The 17082-nt window shown below is 36.8% G+C and overlaps 1 non-coding gene across 1 annotated transcript; it reads left to right on the top strand.

Moving 5' to 3' along the window:
- Nucleotides 1-16747: 16747 nt before the first annotated feature.
- Nucleotides 16748-16854, top strand: LOC122454049. The gene has a single exon (XR_006273271.1). It is a non-coding gene; the product is annotated as a U6 spliceosomal RNA (small nuclear RNA).
- The last annotated feature ends 228 nt before the right edge of the window (nucleotides 16855-17082 follow it).

Below are 17082 nucleotides of genomic sequence, written 5' to 3'. Positions count from 1 at the left end.
TTCCATGATAATATGGATTCTCCCTCAAAGGTTTATAATCTTTGATGCCCAATCATGCTTGACTTGGCATTTGAAAATTCTCTAGTAGATTTGCATCAGAACATGATTAACTACCGGGGAGTCTGTAAAGAACTTTGAGCTGTTCTATTTTTATTTCTTTTCAGATCGCATGCTATACTGAGTAGTCCATAGCAGAATCAAAGGAAATGGAGCATATGGTTCCCATAGCAAAATTTGACTTTGCTTGAGATATTATAATGCGTATACATAGTATACATGACAATTATTCCACAAGTTGGAGCATGTGTTAATGTTATGAAAACATCAATGGAAAATAACCTGAATTTTGTAATACAAAAGTATTGGGGGAGGGTTTTGACATACATTGTATAATAAGGCAGAAAGGCAACCATGTCTCTGGAAGTTTCAATGCCTCTCCCACATTCATTAGCTAAGTAACTGAAGGCTCCTTCTTTCTGTGTATATTTTGTTCTACTGCCTCAGATAAAGTGCAAATCCATCTTCATTGTAACAAAAATAAGAGAGAGGTGCAGGGTATTTATAATCTACTGTAGACTCTTTGACACTCAACAGTGTTTGCCTAGTACTTTAAATAAATGTACACAGTAGTAAGATTTTTGCTAGGTATATTCAGTATTAGAACATCTCCCACTAAATGAAATAATGACACAGTAATGAAGATTCCTGCTGTCTAAGGAGCCCAGTGGTTAACAGAGGAACTTCATTGTTTAGAGCTTTGGTTCTCTAGAGCCACACTACCTGGATTTACCCAGCTCTGCCACTTACTAGCTGTGTGATCTTGAACAATTCACTTAATCTCTCTGTAGACTAAATGCCATAAAAGCAGAATGGGAATGATAAGAGGACCCTCCTCTGAGGAGTGAGTGAATACATGCAAGGCACTTAGACTAGTACCCTTACTATAATAGGCCTTTGATAAATCATAGCTGTCATTATTAATGATAGTTTAAAAATGGGTAACTAGAAGGGAAATTTTGTGGAAGGAGTAAAAGTCTGCATCATCCACAAACATCCTAAAGAGCTATTGTATAAAATTCTACAGTTGGATCTTGTAGTTGGAATAATTTTAGATTTGGGTACCAAGTTTGAGATTCTCATTTTGGCTGAATAATCCAGAGCATGATAACTTGAATTTTGACTACCTGTATTTTGCACTCACAGCTAGCTCTTCTAGAGCTGATCTGTGGGACTCAGGCAGCATACAGAAGTTAGACTTTGAACTCCATTTCTTCCCTCTTAGTGAAGAAGCATGTGGATAAATATAAAGCTAGAAGGAGGATCATCGTCACTTTGAGGGACTCAAGCGTAGAGTACAGTAGGACATGGTCATCTCATTGGCAGTACCTGTAACTCTGGCCACAGTCCGGGAAGGAGAAGAACAGTAGCATAGGTTGAACAGTGGATGGTATGTGTGCTGCAGGAGGGGGTCTGGAGTTCCCTGAAATAGCATAGGTCTCCTGCCAACTCGTAAGTACTTTGTATCCTAACCTAGTGGTCAAGGAAAAATGAGTGCGGAAAAGTATGTTGAAATGTTATCCCATTTTTCTTTTCAGTTGCATTTTCTGGTATTTTTATTGGAGTATAGTTGCTTTAGCTGCATGACACTGTGTTAGTTTCTGCTGGATAATGGAGTGAATCAGTTGTATATATACTTACATCCCCTCCCTCCCGAGCCTCCCCTATCACCTGCCCCCCCCACCTTGCCATCCTACCCCTCTAGGTCATCAGAGCACTGAGCTGAGCTCTCTGCACTATGTGGCAGGTCCCCACTAGCTCTCTATTTTGCATCCCACGTGTATGTATGTCTATGCAAATCTACCAATGCATCCTTCCCTCTATCCATCCCATGTCCACACATCAATTCTCTATGTCTGTGTCTCTATTCCTACCCTAGGTTCATCTGTGCCATTTGGCCCCTTCACACCTAGTCTTGTGAATGGACCCCAGGAAGCAGAAAAACCACACCAAGAAGGCTGTTTTTTTCCCCCTTGTGATATGACAGTGGGCTGTCATCCTTGAACCACCTACCCAATAGCCTGGTTAAGTGCAATCTCATGACCTCCCTGCCCTTCCTTCTCTTCACTGATACATAACCTCAGCAGAAAGGAAAATGAGCTTGTTGTTTTCATGCACTATTTTCTTCTTTATCAGTTTTTGCTTGCCAAACTGCCCATGACTGCTGCAAAAGACAGTATGACTCCTTGTAGATGTGAACCTGCTGTGTTTGTTCCTACTTCTTTGTATCTGAGTAAAAGTGGAGGTGATCTTTGCCTTCTTTACACGTGCCAGAAAAGGAAGGGCAGCTCTTGGAATGCCAGGACTAAAATTGTGTAAGACAAACCTTATGAAAAATCTTTCCTGTCACCTGATTAGGGGAATTAATTTGGAAGTTGTCTAAATAATAGGGACACTGTTATTCTTATTTTGAGCTGCAATTCTTAGAAACCCAAGTCCTGTGATCACAGGTGATTCCAAGAGAATGAGCTTCTTTTAGAGGAGAAGAATCAGAGAGACCAATGCATTACAGAAGCCGTGTGGCCCAGCCACGCTCACTCATTGCAGTCATTCTACTGTGCGGGCTGCAGTCCTTGGGTTCGTAAAGAGTCAGACATAACTGAGCACACACACACATTCATATAATAATACATTTTAAATGTATTATGTTATATATATAAATGTATAAGTAAATGTGTAAATACAAAATATAGATAAATGTATAAGTGGGGTACAGAGTTTGGGAGAATTACTTTTGCTTTAGTATCCTAAGTAAAATAATGCAAACTCACAGTTCTGGACATCAAAGATTCTATATATCACTAAGTTTGAGCTTGAGAAATCTTAACATATAGTTGATCAGATAAGAACATTTGCTGCTGTTGTTCAGTCACCAAGTCAGGTCTGACTCTTCGCAACCCTATGGACTGCAGCATGCAGCCTTCCCTGTCCCTCACCATCTCCCGGAGTTTGCCCAAGTTCATGTCCATTGAGTCGGTGATGCCATCCAAGTATCTCATCCTCTGTTGTCCCCTCCTCCTCCTGCCCTCCATCTTTCCCAGCATCAGGATCTTTTCCAATGGGTCAGCTGTTTGTATCAGGTGTAAGACTTACTTTTTATCTTCAGGATTTAGACTTCTATTCATTATTGAGCATCGTCATTAAAGTCTAATATCTATCTCCCTTGTATTTCTATCCCTAATGCATAACCCAGTGCTAGAGACATATTAGGCATTTAGTATTTTTTATTACTAAAGTGAACAAATTAATACATGAATATAAAACTAGTGTTCTATTTATAAAAACTTTTCAGTGAACAGATTAAAAATGAAAAAGTAAAACAAGCCAAACATACTGTGATTTTCTATTATACTTGATTTCTAAAGTTGGTATTATTTGACTTCTAGCAGAAAGAATACAAGGACTTCCCTGTAGCTCCCTGCCTGCAATGTAGGAGACCAGGTTTCGATCCCTGGGTTAGGAAGATCCTCTGGAGAAGGGAATGGCAATCCACTCCAGTATTCTTGCCTGGAGAATTCCATGGACAGAGGAACCTGGCAGGCTACAGTTCGTGGGGTGGCAAAGAGTCGGACATGACTGAGAGACTAACAGACACAGAAAGAATACCTAAATGAAGAAAATGTAACATTATCTCCTTCCAGCAGAGCTGAACAGTTGCACAGTTTTTTGAACGTGAAAACATGGAGACCTAGACCCACCAGTAGAAGCCATAAAATGTGTGATCAGCAAAAACCCAGTGTCTTCCATTTTTATCTAGAGGAGAATTTAGAACCTGGTCTCTCAACTGTCCTCAGATATGTTAGAATTAAATAAACAAGCATATTTTCAACCTCTAAAGTTGCATGTATGCTGAAAGACTGTGGAACAGAGACAGAACCAGAGTCAGAATTGGAATCATCTTGATTTTTATTGAGTTATAAAAGTAAAAGTGTCAATGCAATCCCTATCAAGTTACCAACGGTATTTTTCACAGAACTAGACCAAAGAATTTCACAATTTGTATGGAAATACAAAAAACCTCGAATAGCCAAAGTAATCTTGAGAAAGAAGAATGGAACTGGAGGAATCAACCTACCTGACTTCAGACTCTACTACAAAGCCACAGTCATCAAGACAGTGTGGTACTGGCACAAAGACAGAAATATAGACCAATGGAACAGAATAGAAAGCCCAGAGATAAATCCATGAACCTATGGACACCTTGTCTTTGACAAAGGAGGCAAGGATATACAATGGAAAAAAGACAACCTCTTTAACAAGTGGTGCTGGGAAAACTGGTCAACCACTTGTAAAAGAATGAAACTAGAACACTTTCTAACACCATACACAAAAATAAACTCAAAATGGATTAAAGATCTAAATGTAAGACCAGAAACTATAAAACTCCTAAAGGAGAACATAGGCAAAACACTCTCCGACATAAATCACAGCAAGATCCTCTATGACCCACCTCCCAGAATATTGGAAATAAAAGCAAAACTAAACAAATGGGACCTAATGAAACTTAAAAGCTTTTGCACTACAAAGGAAACTATAAGTAAGGTGAAAAGACAGCCCTCAGATTGGGAGAAAATAATAGCAAATGAAGCAACAGACAAAGGATTAATCTCAAAAATATACAAGCAACTCCTGAAGCTCAATTCCAGAAAAATAAATGACCCAATCAAAAAATGGGCCAAAGAACTAAACAGACATTTCTCCAAAGAAGACATACAGATGGCTAACAAACACATGAAAAGATGCTCAACATCACTCATTATTAGAGAAATGCAAATCAAAACCACAATGAGGTACCATTACACGCCAGTCAGGATGGCTGCTATCCAAAAGTCTACAAGCAATAAATGCTGGAGAGGGTGTGGAGAAAAGGGAACCCTCTTACACTGTTGGTGGGAATGCAAACTAGTACAGCCCTATGGAGAACAGTGTGGAGATTTCTTAAAAAACTGGAAATAGAACTGCCATATGACCCAGCAATCCCACTTCTGGGCATACACACTGAGGAAACCAGATCTGAAAGAGACACGTGCACCCCAATGTTCATCGCAGCACTGTTTATAATAGCCAGGACATGGAAGCAACCTAGATGCCCATCAGCAGATGAATGGATAAGGAAGCTGTGGTACATATACACCATGGAATATTACTCAGCCGTTAAAAAGAATTCATTTGAATCAGTCCTAATGAGATGGATGAAACTGGAGCCCCTTATACAGAGTGAAGTAAGCCAGAAAGATAAAGAACATTACAGCATACTAACACATATATATGGAATTTAGAAAGATGGTAACGATAACCCTATATGCAAAATGGAAAAAGAGACACAGAAATACAGAACAGACTTTTGAACTCTGTGGGAGAATGTGAGGGTGGGATATTTCAAAAGAACAGCATGTATACTATCTATGGTGAAACAGATCACCAGCCCAGGTGGGATGCATGAGACAAGTGCTCGGGCCTGGTGCACTGGGAAGACCCAGAGGAATCGGGTGGAGAGGGAGGTGGGAGGGGGGATCGGGATGGGGAATACGTGTAAATCCATGGCTGATTCATATCAATGTATGACCAAAAAAAAAAATAAATAAATAAATAAAAATTAATTGAAAAAAAAAAAAGTAAAAGTGTTAGTCACTTAGTCATGTCCGACTCTTTGTGACCCCTTGGACTGTGGTCCTCCAGGCTCCTCTGTCCATGGAATTTTCCAATCAAGAGTATAGAAGTAAATTGCCATTCCCTTCTCCTTGAAAAATGTGAAAACTGAGGTTGAAAAGGGGCAGTCACATAATATATCTACACAACAGAGTACTCTTGCAGTTATTAAAGTAATAAAGAAGACTGAAGTTCATCACAGAAAAATGTATTTACCACAGGAAGCAAAAAATAAAACACTAAGTTTTGTATACACTTTAACTACAAGTACACAAGTACACAAAATTATGCTCATAAAAAATAAGTATGTTTTTTTCTATTTTCAAGCATTCTTCTATGTAGGAGTTAGTAAACATTTTTCATAAAGGGCCAGATAATGTATTTCAGCTTTGTATTCAAGAAGTCACATACTCTGCCTTTGTAGCACGAAAGTGATCATAGGCATTAATAAATGCTTTGGCATGGCTGTGCATGTGGCCATGCAAATAAGGCATGATTGGATTTGGTTCAGCTGCCATAGTTCAACTGCCTATACATCATTCTTTCAACAAATGTTTATTTATTAAGCAAGTGTTATGTTCCAGGCACTGTTTTATACTTAAAAACAAATGTGAATAAGACCTGATCCTCATGGCCAACTACGTCTTTGTCCATGCTATGGTCCTTGCCTTATGTTTTAATTAAAAAGTCATTTGTGAATTATTTTTCTCTTTATGTTGTTGACATCTTTCTCATTTATATAACCTGAAGGGCAAGCTTCTTCTTCCAATGTGCCTTAAGAACTTAGGGAAGGAGGAAATGCAAATGAGTCAGGTATGGTTGAGCCTCTAAGAATAACAATTTCCTACTGAATATAAATTCCCCTCATAATACGGGGTTAATATTATCACTTAGCTTTGCAAAGGAAGAAGGGAACTCAGTGTTTATGTTGAAATTTGCTTTCAAAGACAATAGAGTCAGTGAATTACGGAATCCTTGTGATCCTTTATGGAATATTCATGCTTGGCAAATCCCATTCTGTGTACTATTATTGCTCAAAGAGAGCTCAGGGGATATTGAGTAAATGCTGCTGGAGAGGAGATAAGACTTCAGAAAAGAAGAGCGCAAACAGAAATGCACACTTTTACAAAGAGCTGTATTGTGTGAGTGCTAATAAGAATGCAATCTAAGTTTAATCAGGAGGCCTTGTACAAGTAGGCTGAGTACAAATCGGAAACAACCTAATGGCTTTGCCAGAGGTTGTTCTACACACTGGAACTTTGACAAAAATTCTTATCATATAATGTGTGTTTAGAAAATATTCAATGAGTATACACTGATTATCTCTTGTGTCCTTAACTCAGTGACCTCTTAAAGTTGGAGGGAGGGGGAAAGAAATCATTTTGCTTAGGAGATGGTCCAGTGGGAATTTAGAAATGTAACATAGTGAAATCAGAAAGAGAAAGATAAATACCATATGATATCATGATATGTGAAATCTAAAATAGGACACAAGTTAGCTTATCTACAAAATGGAAACAGTCACAGACAAAGAGAACAGACTTGGGGTTGCCAAGGGGGAGGAGAAGTAGGGAAAGATGGATTGGGAGTTTGGGATGAGCAGATGCAAACTATTATATGTAAAATGGGTGAACAGCAAGAGCCTACTATTTAGTACAGGAGTTTACTCAGAATCCTGTGATAAACTCTAATGGGAATGAATATGAAAAACAATGTATATATGTATAACTGAATCACTTTGATATATACAGCAGAAATTAGCACTATATGGCAAATCAACTACACTTCAGTAAAATAAATTAAGAAAAAAAAAGAAATATAGCTTTTAGAATGCTGATCATGACTTCCCTTTGCCCCACACAGAAATTTTGCTAGTTCTCCAGTAAAGATGAGACTGGGAGATGGGGAAAAATAATTCAAAAATCCTTCCCATCCCACGTGAAACAATATGAAAAAATGTACATTATATTAAAGAAATACCTGCACTCAGAGGCACAACTGGTTCTCAAAAGACAGGCAAGCTTAAGAGCCCTTCAAAGAGATTAAGAGAAGGTGCAGCCTGCTGGTCCTATGAAGCTAGACGTACATTTCTCCTACTTAATGGCTTACACTTGCCATCTTGTATAGTTCTCATATTGACAAGTTTATCTTTGGTCAGGGAACCCCTCCTTAGTCAGAGCTAACCACTCAGTTTACAGTGTTGTTTCTAAGGAGCAATGCAAAGAAAGGAAATCTGAGCTTCATCATAAGCTTCCAGATGTGTGACCTCAGACATGTTACTAAATATCTCTATGTCTTGCTTTATCTCTAATAGTGGATAAAAATCATGCCTACATTATAGAGTTCCTAGAAAAAAGAAAGGTAAAGCACTTGAATTACCTGATAGTATCTTTTCATAAAAATTAGGAATTATTAATAGGAATGTAAATAGCAATAAAATATATATTTATGAGTTGCAGTTTAAGTAACAATTCTGTCCTTATGCTTAATCTGAAATTAATTTCCATCCCTTTCCTGAATAGCAGAAGGCTAATAAGACACTGTGTGTGCAAGTATGCTCAGTCATGTCTGACTCTTTGTGACCCCGTGGACTGTAGCCCGCCAAGCTCCTCTGGCCATGGGATTCTCCAGGCAAGAATACTGGAGTGGGTTGCCATGCCCTCTTCCAGGGGATCTTCCCGACCCAGGGATCAAACCCACGTCTCTTATGTCTTCTGCATTGACAGGCAGGTTCTCTACCACTAGTGCCACCTGGGAAGCCCCAAACATCCATTTAGTGTTATTTAAAATCCTGGTGGCTCAGGTGGTAAAGAATCTGCCTGCATGTGGGAGACCCGAGTTCCACTCTTGGGTCGGGAAGATCCCCTGGAGAAGGGAATGGCAACCCACTCTAGTATTCTTGCCTGGAGAATCCCCATGGACAGAGGAGCCTAGTGGGCTACAGTCCATGGGGTCACACAGAGTCAGACACGACTGAGTGACTAACACACACAATTATCACAAGATGTTGAAAAAAATATATTGTTAAAAATAGTTGAGGTGGCATTTACTTTCTGGTCATAACTGTTCTACCAATTATTTATAACAATTGCTGTTTTAATTCAGATTAACATATATCAAAAATTTCATAGGCCCCAGTGTGACAGTTGGACTTCTAGTAACCATAGCTTGAGCCAAGAACAGTATCAAAAGTTATCTTGATTATAGGAATGATGTTTTTAAATGTATATGTGAGAAGCATCTGTGTACTTTTGAAAAGCTATTAGTACACACATGTAGGACCAGTTGTCCATCCTATAGTAATTGGTGTCTCTCTCTGTACATGTGTTTCTAGAAAATTGGTAATAAATATGTTGTTTCTAAAGGGGTCTTTGGTATGTGGGTGGAGAACTATTGATTTATGTCAATAAAGAAGTTACAACTATTTGCAGAAACTTTGTCTCTTTCAGATCATCAGAAACTTTGTCTCATTACAGATCATCAGGTTCAGTGCTGGGTTGATAACACTCTAATAATAAATAGCAATTTCAACATGAAAGATAGTATGAAATGCTTTCTTCTTTTCTATTTACTCTCTGCACGAGAGAACAATTCAAGTGTTTAAAATAATATATTCAAAATTATTTAGTAATTTGCCATTTAGGCCACCTTTAAACCATCAATAATTTTGGTCAGTGAAGCTGACTTTTTCCCTTAAAAAGGTCATTTTAAAAAATTGTAAAGAACATAGTGTACTTTGGGAGAAAAATAAGCTTAAATTCTCTACTTTTGACTACATCAGGTTTCTTCTAATCAGACACCCCATTTAATGTCTGCAAAATTTAAAGAGTGTCTTTAAGCATAAAGTATACACACACCAACATAGAAAGCATGTCTTATTTCTGTTTCAAAGGAAAATTGTATTTACCTTATTACCTATCATCATAATACCTGTCTGAATTATTGTTGCAAGTTGTCCATCACCTTAGAAGTAAGTACTTTTCTTGATGTGTTGTAGGAAAAAGACATCAATACGGAGAATGATGATGGTGTGATTATAGTAATTATCACATGAAACACAGGTAGTTACTACCATTTATTTCTGTTCTAATTCATTATAGAGGTAGTAAAAGTCACATTAGGGAAAATATACAAGATCAGCTCACATTAAGGAATTTTTGTTCACTGAAAATGAGAAGAATAAAAGGCTTTGAAGTAGATTTGATTTTTAATTTTTTTCTAGCTATTCTCTAGAGTAAATTTTAATTACCTATATATTATGGTTTTGAGAGAGATTAAAATAACTGTCAACTGGCAACAGTGTTATAAATAGTCATCTAAAAAATGAGAAAATAAGACAACAAATATTTAAAACACTCCATTTTCCCAAAATTTAGAGTTATCATTGTCTTTTACTTGAGCTGGAATTATTCAAAGGCAAAATGCATGAAAATGAAACCAGAATGAAAAAGATTCGAAACCATTAACACTAAAATCAAAAGGTCAAGAATCCATCCAAAAACCGGAAAAAAAAAAAAAAAACTCCTAAGACACTAAAAGAACCTAGTTCTATAGAAGGCATTATCAAAAATGCAAGCAGATATAGAATGTGGCTCTCTTCCTAATGTGGAACCCACGTTTATCAATTATGTGAAGAACTGATTCCTGATGACTGACCAGGAGACTATTCAAATTCTCTAGCAGTAGAGGAAGTCTCTTAAAGGAAGTATTTTAAGTAGTAGAAATGTTCCATCTTATTTCATTTCTGTAAAGTTGATATATGGCTGCCCTTTTTATAATAGAGTGAGAACTTTCCCTAAGGTGTCTGATAAATGTCTGATACATGTTTTCCAGGTTTGATTGGCAAGACTGTGTTGTCCAAAGTGCCTGTTTAGTTTTTAGAAATGGGACTCTACCCTTTGCTTGCTTTTAAGTATGTATGAAATAGTAGTCGACACTGCTATTTTGGTCAGACAAAAGGAAATGGTGGGGAGACAACAATATACATATGAAATAGACTCAGTATTTTAATAAAGTCAGAAAGAAATCAATTCTTTGAGGTTTAATTAACTTGCTTAATGGTATGTGTGTGTTTGGTGTGTACCAAAAATGGAGTTAGCAATGCTCACCATATAAGAATATAATGGAGATTAAATATCTCACTTGCCTAAAATAAATGAGATCAAATCATAGGGGATTGATTTTTTTTAAACAGGTCAAAAGCAGATCTCAGTTATTTCACATGCACTTTTATAGCAGGTGTATGATAAATATTTTAAGAGATAAAGCAGAAATGAGAAACAAAGGAAGCTATAAAGAAAAAAAAAAGAATATACAAGATATTATAATCTTGTTCAATAAAAGCATTGTCCTGCTCAATTACTGTTCACCACTTTAGCTGATGACTTAGACAACAAAAATTAATGTTCCTGCAATTTGACTTAAGGCACTAAAACCCCTAGAGATGCCTTCTAAACTGTGCAATATATTAACTAAAATTTAAGTGTGTGATGGGTATTTGTATTTTACAATCCTTTGAAAGTGCTAATTCATTCAGACTATATTTTGAGGACCACAGAAGAATAAAATTATTTTGTAAGTAGCTAACTAATTAAAAACAAATAATACATTTATTTCATTAAAAAATTCTAACCAAACTGAACTTTAAAATAGCTGTGTATAAAGAACAGATGTATATAAATCAGACCACACTGGGCAGCCTGTTCTGAAGAATGCATTTCAAGCTAACATACATCCCATGATTCCTTTCCATTGATTTCAAAGAGAGCTATTTAATCTCTTATTTTCATATATGATCCATTCTACAGATGAGTCAAAGTAAACTAATCAATCTCTCATTTTTGACTTTCATGAACAATGCAGGTATGAATATTTTGTGTATGTGTACACACACACATATATATATAAATGTTTGAATTTACATATATTTTATATATTTACATACGGTACATATATTTATACACACTCATCAGTTACATATTCAAGCACAGATATTGTTTTCTTATATGGGTAAGTTTTTATATACGATGAAAACTTAGGATTGAGAATGCCAGGCCAATGAGACATTTTATTTCAGTTAGCCAGATGTAGCTAAATTGCCCTTAAAGGTGTTATGTTTATTTATACTTTCTCCAAAACAGTGTCTCTTACCCATATGCTTACAAAAAGCTTCATAAATCATTTCTGGAGTATTTGCAAGTTTGACTTGTAGAAGAAAGCTTTTTAATTTGTAGTAGTTGAGTATTAAGGAGCTTAATCATCTTTACATGCATTTATTGCCTTTTAAACTTTTTGTCAATATTTTCTCTACATATTTTTTGGCTCATCTTTCTGTTGGGTTTTAAGGAATCTGTTATCTTTTAAAATATATTTTTCTGTCAATGTGACCCCAAAAATGTTCACCATTTTTGTTCTTTCCTTTCTCTGTACTGCTTTTTACTATGCCAGCATTTGAAAATTTTATGTAGTGAAATCTGTCAATATTTTTAAAGATTTATAACACACACACACGTATATATATGTCCTTTCACTTTCTAATATTTTATGTATGTCTTTATATTTAAATCTTTGTTCTTTCTGGAATTTATTTTATTGAAGTCAGTGAACAATGGTTTATTTATTACCTAATGACTGAAAGTTAACACCAAAACTTAGTGAACAATATACTTTCCCCTTGTCAATTTGAAGTACTTGCTTTTTATAGTCTAATTGTCCTTATGTCCTGGGTATATTTAAACTTTGAAAATGTATTTTCAAATGATATATTCTAGTCTTGCACTTACATCATTCTGTTGTGATTTTGATTGTTTTATTGTATGCTTCACTATTTTTTCCTGTGCAAGTCTGACTATTGAAATTTTCTTCTTCTAGTTGCATTTTAAAATATTTTGATACATTACAAACTTAAACACAAGAGAGATAGACAAACATTTGCACACACATTGGAATTTTCATTGAGCATACACTAAATTTATTGATTAGTTTAGGGAGAACTAATGTGATATAAAATTGAATCTCTATATCCAAGAACCATACCATTTATTTATACCTTCTTGCTTTGGCAGAGTTTTGCAAATTTATTTATATGTATTTTGCATAGTTTACATTAAGTGATTTTCTAGATTTATTTTTGCTATTGCTATTGTGGGTGGGATATTTTTTAAACTGCTTTTTCTAGTCTGTTATTATTTGATTAGTATAAAAGTATTTTTATGTTGATTTTTAATTTTGCCACTATTTTGAAAATCTCTAGTATTTCTAATTTCTAATAACTTTTTAAGTGGCATCTCCTAGGTTTTTTATTTTTGCTATTATTTTCAACATATTATGCATTAAATACTGTATATCTTTGTTTAATGACATTATCAAATAATTCCAGAATAACATCAGGAAAAGCAGATAACTGTAACTTAAACCTAACTTTGATGGCAAGACTTTTAGATTTCACCAGTTTTGGACTGGTAGGATGTATTATATGTGTTTTATCAAGATACACAATTCATCAACTCCTCATTTCTTACATTTAAAAAAAATTAGTAAGTATTCATTACAACTTTCCATATGTTTTTTTCCCATAACTTTTAGGGGACAATAACTAAATTTCTAACTAAATTTGTGATGTACCTCTAATGGTTATATTCTACTGTTCTTTTAATATATTGCTGAAATTAACTTGCTAATATTGTTTAGAATGTTTGAACATATTCATAAGGGGGAGATATTTGTAATTATCTTCCTGAATCCTACCTTCTTTTCTTTTTTTTTATACCTTCTTTTCTTAATGGTATTATTATGATTTTGTAAGAAAGAATAGTAAATATTTCTCTGTAAATATAGCAATGATCTCCAACCCCGGCTGCACATTAGAATTTTAAAAGCCATGAACATTTAAACATTACTGAAACCTGGGTCCTGCCCCAGATCATTTACATAGAAGTGGGGATATCAGTGATTTCTCTTTTTACCTTTGATTGACCATGAATGCTACCTTAACTCATTCTTTCCAGTTGAGCAGATTAAGGGACCTGGCAGCAATCAATAGCTGAACCAAACATCTTCCCTCTTTCTCTGGAATAGAATTAGGAAAGGTTACTAAAAGTGTTGGCCATTGGGACTTTTATAAGGTGTCTTCTGTATACAGAACAGTTAATAACATTAAGCTATGAGGACTTGATGCGATAGCAGAGTCTGCTCTCTGACTATCTAGTTCTGAATCCATTTTTTTCTCAGCCACCTTTTGCCTTGAAACTCCCTGGTAGCTCAGGCTATAAAGAATCTGCCTGCAATGTAGGAGATGCAAGAGATGCAGGTTCAACCCTTGGGTCAGGAAGATCCCTGGAGAAGGGAATGGCAACCCACTCTGGTGTTCTTGCCTGGAAAATCCCACGGGCAGAGGAGCCTGGCAAGCTACAGTCCATGGGGTCTCAAAGAGTCAAACATGATTGAGTGACTCTTTCACGTTTGTCTATAGATATCAATTTTTCTGTATTCCTTTATTAACTATTAATTAGTCTCTTTCCTAGAATTCAATTGGTCTTTTATGCTTAGATTTACCCTCTCTAATAACAAAGGCAGAGGAACTAGAGATCAAATTGCCAACATCTGCTGGATCATCGAAAAAGCAAGAGAGTTCCAGAAAAACATGTATTTCTTCTTTATTGACTATGCCAAAGCCTTTGAGTGTGTGGATCACAATAAACTGTGGAAAATTCTGAAAGAGATGGGAATACCAGACGACCTGACCTGCCGCTTGAGAAACCTATATGCAGGTCAGGAAGTAACAGTTAGAACTGGACATGGAACAACAGACTGGCTCCAAATAGGAAAAGGAGTACGTCAAGGCTGTATATTGTCACCCTGCTTATTTAACTTATATGCAGAGTACATCATGCAAAATAGCAGGCTAGATGAAGCACAAACTGGAATCAAGATCGCCAGGAGAAATAGCAATAACCTCAGATATGCAGATGACACCACCCTCATGGCAGAAAGTGAAGAGGAACTAAAAAGCCTCTTGATGAAAGTGAAAGAGGAGAGTGAAAAAGTTGGCTTAAAGCTCAGCATTCAGAAAACTAAGATCATGGCATCTGGTCCCATCACTTCATGGGAAATAGATGGGGAAACAGTGGTAACAGTGGTTGACTTTATTTTTCTGGGCTCCAAAATCACTGCAGATGGTGATTGCAGCCATGAAGTTAAAAGACGCTTACTCCTTGGAAAGTTATGACCAACCTAGACAGCATATTACAAAGCAGAGATATTACTTTGCCAACAAAGGTCCGTCTGGTCAAGGCTACGTTTTTTCCAGTAGTCATGTATGGATGTGAGAGTTGGACTATAAAGAAAGCTGAGCACAGAAGAATTATTGCTTTTGAACTATGGTGTTGGAGAAGACTCTTGAGAGTCCCTTGGACTGCAAGGAGATCCAACCAGTCCATCCTAAAGGAGATCAGTCCTGGGTGTTCATTGAAAGGACTGATATTGAAGCTGAAACTTCAATACTTGAGCCACCTGATGTGAAGAACTGACTCATTTGAAAAGACTCTGATGCTGGGAAAGATTGAGGGCAGAAGGAGAAGGGGACACAGAGGATGAGATGGTTGGATGGCATCACCTACTCAATGGACATGGGTTTGGGTGGACTCCAGGCATTGGTGATGGACAGGGAGGCATGGCATGCTGCGGCTCATGGACTCAAAGAGTCAGACATGAGTGAGTTACTGAACTGAACTGAATAACAAATGCCTTCAAGAGCTTCTTCCTCATTGTCCTTATGTTCTATTTCCCTGTTCATATTACAAAGTTCCCTCCCATTGGGACTCAGAATTCATCACTCAAGGACAACCTTCTCACCCAAACATTGTTCCTCTGTTCCCAAGCTAGCCTCCAGGCTCTCTAACAATGCCCCTATTTTTTGGGTAGGGACAGGAAAACCAAGCTCCTGCATAGCTCACCCCTTCCCTTATTCTTGCAAAAACACTGTCATTTGGTTAAGAGCCGACTTCAGATTTTTAGAGAAAGCATAGCCATAAACTCACCATTCTTAATATCCTTGGTCAGTCTGCAAAGCATAAATCTCCAGGGCCATCCACCCATTTGTGTATTCACATTCCCATATGCTCTAAAGCTCTCCACCAAACTCACATCTTACTATTCTCACTCTACATTTTGTTACTGCATCATACTTTGTGTTGAGGCACACAGGGTACAAGATAAATTGATGTCACTGTATTCTCAGCCTCTTCACTGACCATGCCATCCTCCCTCTGGCTGACTAGCTTTTGTGCTTTCTCACACTTCCCTTTTCCCAACCCTATTTACCTCTGTAATGAATGAGATAAAATATACACTCTTCATTCCTACACACGACTCATGAATATTCCAAATTTATGTAAAAAAATTCTGTTAATCTCAGGTTCTCATCATCTGCTCACCATCTCTAACCTCCTCTCTTCACTGGCATTTACCTTGCAACCACTTCTCCATATCATTAACTGAATATTCCACCTTGTAGATTGTTTCCTTCTTTTCATGGCAAGCCTTACTGCCATTCCCTGTATTACCTCATCAGAAAAGCCACCAATCAATTTGATCTCCTCAACAAAGGCAAAAAAATATGACACTGAAAGACGAACACCAGAGGTCAGTAGGTGTCCAATATGCTACTGGAGATCAGTGGAGAAATAATTCCAGAAAGAATGAAGAGACACAGCCAAAGTGAAAACAACACCCAGTTGTGGATATGACTGGTGATAGAAGTAAATTCTGATGCTGTAAAGAGCAATATTGCATAGGAGCCTGGAATGTTAGGTCCATGAATCAAGGCAAATTGGAAGTGGTCAAACAGGAGATGGCAAGAGTGGACATCAACATTTTAGGAATCAGTGAACTAAAATGGACTGGAATGGGTCAATTTAACTCAGATGGCCATTATATATACTACAGTGGGCAAAAATCCCTTAGAACAAATGTAGTAGTCCTCACGGTCAACAAAAGAGTCTGAAATGCAGTACTTTGGTGCAGTCTCAAAAATGACAGAATGGTGCTCGCTTCGGCAGCACATATACTAAGGTTGGAACGATGCAGAGAAGATTAGCATGGCCCCTGCGCAAGGATGACACGCAAATTCATGAAGCGTTCCATATTTAAAAAAAAAAAAAAAAATGACAGAATGATCTCTGTTCATTTCCAAGGCAAGCCATTCAATAGCACAGTAATCCAAGTCTATGCCATGAGCAGGAATGCTTAAGAAGCTGAAGTTGAATGGTTCTGTGAAGACCTACAAGACATTCTAGAGCTAACAGGAAAAAGAAGATGTCCTTTTCATCATAGAGAACTGGAATGCAAAAGGGGGAAGTCAAGAGATACCTGTAGTAA

Source organism: Cervus canadensis, chromosome 15 (genome assembly GCF_019320065.1).
Source record: "Cervus canadensis isolate Bull #8, Minnesota chromosome 15, ASM1932006v1, whole genome shotgun sequence".
Classification (NCBI taxonomy): Eukaryota; Metazoa; Chordata; class Mammalia; order Artiodactyla; family Cervidae; genus Cervus; species Cervus canadensis.
The sequence above is the reverse complement of the archived record's forward strand: the minus strand, read 5'-3'. Positions and strand labels throughout refer to the sequence as shown.